The sequence below is a fragment of the Elephantulus edwardii genome, unplaced genomic scaffold, assembly GCF_000299155.1.
Source record: "Elephantulus edwardii isolate Elephantulus edwardi_28Jun2011 unplaced genomic scaffold, EleEdw1.0 scaffold00043, whole genome shotgun sequence".
NCBI lineage: Eukaryota > Metazoa > Chordata > Mammalia > Macroscelidea > Macroscelididae > Elephantulus > Elephantulus edwardii.
In genome coordinates, this window is record NW_006399793.1 from 119,075 (window position 1) to 124,583 (window position 5,509).

Sequence of the window (5,509 nt, forward strand, 5' to 3'; positions counted from 1 at the left end):
CCTTTCCTGATGAAAACACTCAAGGAAATATGACTAGAGGAGAATTTTCTCAATATAGTAAAAAAGTATATATGCAAATCTGAGAACCAACACTATTGTCAATGGAGAGAGATTAAAGGCATGCCCCTTAAGAACAGGAACTAGGCAAGGATGCCCCTATCACCTCTCCTATTAAATAATCAATATTCAGTATTGTATTGGAAGTCTTAGCAATAGCATTAAGACAAGAGAAGGAAATAGATATCAAAATTTGCAAAGAGGAGGTAAAATTATCTCCATCTGCAGATGATATGATAATATACTTAGAAAAACCTAAAAACTCAGCAAGAAAACTACTTGACATAGTTGACCAATTCACAAAGTGGCAGGATACAACATCAACATACAAAAATTAATTGGATTTCTCTACAGTGGCAAAGAGAATATAGAACTGGAGCTAAGAAAAACAATATCCATCACAAAGCTAATCACAAGATTAAATACTTGGTAATAAATCTAACCAGAAACACAAAGGATCTATGCAAAGAAAATTACATTACTACAAGAAACAAAAAGAGATCTGGAGAAATGGAAAAATATACTTTGTTCTTGGATAGGAAGACTCAATACTGCGAAAATGAAAATCCTACCAAAGGCAATATACACATTCAATGCAATCCCCATACAAATACCAATCCCATTCTTCAATGAGACGGAAAAGGCAATCTCCAATTTCATATGGAATGAAAATAGGCCCAGAATAAGCAAAGCACTTCTTAAAAAGAGAAACAAAGTAGGAGGCATCTCACTTCCTGATTTCAAATGGTTCTATACTGTAGTGGTGGTCAAGACAGTGTGGTACTGCTACAATGACAGACACAAAGATCAAATGAATAAAATTGAAAACCCAGAAATCGGCCAATTTATCTATGGTCAACTGATATTTGACAAGGAGATGAAATCAGTTAAGTGGGGAAATACCCACCTTTTTAACAAATGGTGTTGGCAAAATTGGAAAACTGTCTGCAGAAAACTCAAACAAGACCCACACCTCTCACACCATACACAAAAACCAACTCAAAATGGATCAGGGACCTATGACTAAAACCAAAGACTATAAACTTCAGTGGAAAAAAGCTTGGAAGAACTCTAGAAACCCTAATCCACAACATGAACAGGCTTCCACACATCCTGAAAAAACCTACAACCAGGAAAGTATAAAATAGATGAGCGGGACCTTCTAAGAATCAAATCCCTATGCACATCCCAAAACTTCTCCAACAGGGTAAAAAGGGAATCCATAAACTGGGAAAAAAATATTTGGTTATAACATGTTTAATAAGGGACTTATATTTTGAATTTATAGAATAGTTGAGCACCACAGCAAGATAAACAACCCCATTGAAAAATAGGCATAGGTTATGAACAGACCCTTCACCAAAGAAAACATTAAGATGGAAACAAACAGAAGAAAAAGTGTTCAAAAGCCCTATCTCTAAAAGAAATGCAAATCAAAACAACTATGAGATATCATCTCACCCCAGTAAGAACAGCAAAATTCAACAGAGCAGAAAACAACAAATGCTGGCAAGGTTGTGGAGAAACTGGAAACCTTATTCACTGTTGGTGGGAGTGTAAAATGGTGCAACCACTATGGAAGGCAGTATGACACTTTTTCAAAAAGTTGCAAATAGAAATAACATTTGACCCAGCAATTCCACTACTGGGATTATACCCTAACGAAACCCGAACTGCCACCCAAGTAGATATATGCATACCCATATTTATTGCTGCTTTGGTCACAATAGCAAAGAGTTGGAAACAGCTCAAGTAAGTGTCCATCAACAAACAATGGCTAGAGAACCTGTGGTATATTCACACAATGGGATAGTATACTATGCTGCATTGAAAAACAAGGAACTCATAAAATATTATACAAAATGGTTGACTTTGGAGGACATGATACTGAGTGAAATATCTCAGTCACAAAAGGATAAATGGCAAATACTGCATGGTGCCACTGTTGTAAAATGGGACTGATGTCGGGGTTAAGAGGGTATAAATAATGTATCCTGCACTGAAACAGATGAGGGACAGAACTATTTAAAACCAATATATGATTAGGTTTGTTTGCTGTGTTTTTTTGCTCGTTTTTTCTTAATTTTTTTCATATTTAAACTTTTTAATAGGCTCCATGAAGGACATCTTTAACATGAAACACAAGAAGATACTTTTGTCTTCCAGTATAAAAACCATTCAAAACATTTTTAAGCTCTTTTATATATTTAGGATGGTGATCTCATACAAGAATAGGGAAAGAAAAAACAAAAACTCTTAAGTAATCACATTCTCGCTGTCAACTTCTAGTTTTACATACTTTTAAAATTTGCTTTCTAACCATGATAATTAAATAATCTTTACAAACAAAATGTCTCTAGATAGTAATTTTTAATAAGTCTTGTCAAGTTGTTTTTAGATTTATCACCAAAAATTTGAGTGCTTAAAAAAAAAAACAGACATGAAAGACAAATACAAAATCCCCACGAAACTGCAAAACTGGTAAAACAAAAAATACTAAGAATTTAGAAATATCACAAAATCTGTCTCTAAATGGAAGAAAAGGGTTTAAAAATCCTATGTCATTTATGAAAAGGGTTTAAAAAACAATACTAGGAGCTCAAGTAAAAAAATTAAAAAAATAGAAGTTGATAGACTAAAACAAATGTTTAAGTGTGGCTCCAAAAATCTTTTATAAATACAGCCACTTTGAAAGACTATCCCGATCAGAAGAATCATTGCTTGTGTATCTATGTTATACATACGTGCCTCATGTCAGTTGTCTTAATTATCTCTGTAATTTCCTCCAGAGTAATGGTCATAACCACCCTGGCTTCTGCCGCCATAGTCTCTGGACCTTTTATAACCATATCTATATCTCCAGGTTGGCTATCATATCTGCTGCCCCCATAGGCTTGATTCTCACTGCCTCTAGAGTAGCTGTCACCAACCACACTAAAGGCACTCCCTCTGGGTCCCCAAGTTGACTTGCCTGCATCATACACAGATCTGATGACCATCATGGATTTTCCATTCTTGGCTCACATGGCATCTGTAGTTTCTGCTAGACTGGTGAAAGTCATAAACCAAAACTCCAAGTTCGCTGAGTCTCTTGTTCTTTAAACACCACCACCACTTCAGCAGTAGACCCAAAGGTGGGTAAGTGATCTTCCAAGGTTTGTTTCATCTGTGTTGAAATTGAGCCCTCCCACAAAAATTTCCCTTCTTCAGAGGACATGGTAGTTAATTTTAGTCATATCCCCAGATGCCACACGTGTAATTTTCTGCAGCCACGAGATACCCTTACACCCAAGGATCCCTCAGAGCATGATGGCGGTGGTCACGTGGAAGGAGGGAGGGGCTTTAAAAATAATTTTATTTGAAGTTTAATGAAGGCAGCTCTGGGATGACTAAGCAAGGTACTATAATGAAATGTGCAGAGAGCTGGAGTCAGAAAATCAAAAGGGCCAACTCTCTCAGTGTTTCTTAAGCTGAAGGATTTGAGAAACAAATTCAAGCCCCTTGTGGCAATACTTAAGGATACTTTGGGTAGAATGTTAAATGATCCAGGAAGTATCAAGAGAAGATAGAATACACAGAGTCACTGTATCAGAAGGAATTGGCTGACACAGAAGAATTTAATGAAATAATATATGAGCAAGAACTTACGGTGATGAAGGAGGAAGTTCAAGTTGTTTTGAAGAAATTCACAAAAAAACAAGGCTCCAGGGGTTGACAGCATTCCAATTGATTTATTTCAACAGACACTGCCCTGGGTGAGCTCGCTAAGTTGTGCCAAGAAATCTGGAGGACAGCCAGCTGGCCAACTGACTGGAAGAGATTGACATTTGTTCCCACTCCAACAGAGTGTGGAAATTATTGAACAATATCATTACTATCACATGCACACAAGATTCTGCTGAAAATTATCCAAAACGTTTGGAACAATATGTCAACAGAGAATTGCCAGATGTGCAGGCTGGATTTAAAAGAGGTTGTGGTACTAGGGATCTTATAGTTAATGTTAGATCTTAGCAGAAAGCAGAGAATACCAGAGAAATGCTTATTTGTGCTTCATTGACTATGCAAAGGCTTTTGACTGTGTGGATCACAGCAAACTGTGATTGACTCTGAGAAGAATGGGAATCCCAGAATATTTTATTGTGCTAATGCGAAACCTATACGTGGACCAAGAGGCAGTTGTCAGAACAGAACAAGGAGACACTACATGGTTAAAAATCAAGAAGGGGGTTCATCGAGGGTGTATTTTTTTCTCCATTCCTTTTCAATCTGTATGCAGAACAGCGCGCACGCGCAGGAGAGGAAGGCCCTCTATGAGGTGGATTGATTCAGTGACTGGGATAATTGGGATGGGAGTGTCAGAGACAGTGCAATTGGCACAGGACAGAGCGGAGTTTAGGGCTGTTGTACATAGGGTCGCTATGAGTCGCAAGTGATTCGATGGCACATAACAACAACAACAACAACATGCAAAACAGATCATCTGAGACTCTGGGCTGTATGAGGAGGACTGTGGCATCAGGATTGGTTGGACAGTCATCAACAACCTGCATTATGCAGATGACACACCCTGCTTACTGAAACTGAGGGGGACCTGAAGTGCTTGCTGCAGAAGGTCAAGGACTGCAGTCTTCAATATGGACTGAAGCTCAACATCAAGAAAACAAAACATCTTACCACTGGGCCAATTGGCAGCATCGGTATGAATGGAGAGGTAATTGAGATAGTTAACAGTTTTAGTTTACTTGGTTCCACAGTCAATACTCTTGGTAACAGCAGCCAGGAAATCAGGAGACGAATTGCTTTGGGAAAGTCAACTGTTAGGGACCTCTCAAAAGTACTGAAGAGCAACAATGTCAGGCTGGAGACGAAGGTGCACTTGATCCAGGCTATAATCTTCCCAATTGTGTGCTATGCATGGAAGAGTTAGACAGTGACTAGGTATGATAAAAAGAGAATTGATATCTTTGAGCTGCGGTGCTGGAGAAGAGTGTTGACTATACCATGGACTGCTAGGAGAACAAACAGGTTTGACCTGGAGAAGGTGAAGCCAGAATGCTCCTTGTTGTCAAGGATTCTGAAGCTTCACCTGACATACTTTGGACTGGTCCTTGGAGAGGGACATCATGTTTGGGAGAGTGGAGGGACAGTGCAAGAGAGAAAGACCCTCGATGAGATGGATCGGTTCTGTGAGTGGAGTGGTGGGAATGTGTGTGTTTGAGACGGTGAGGTTGGCACAGGATAAAACGGCATTTAGGGCTTGGACAATGACTTAAGGAGGATAGAAGGAGAATTGATTCCTTTGAGTTGTGGTGCTGGAGAAGAGTATTGAATGTACCATGGACTGCCAAGAAAACAAAGAGATTCTTCCTGGAGAGGGTTAAACCAGGCTGCTCCTTGGAGGCAAGGATTCTGAGGCTTCGTCTGACATACTTTGGACATGTTGTAAGGA

At 38.8% G+C, this 5,509-nt stretch overlaps 1 pseudogene; it reads right to left on the bottom strand.

Moving 5' to 3' along the window:
• Window positions 1-2,811: 2,811 nt before the first annotated feature.
• On the bottom strand, window positions 2,812-3,274 carry LOC102860198 (annotated as a pseudogene).
• Between the last annotated feature and the right edge of the window lie 2,235 nt (window positions 3,275-5,509).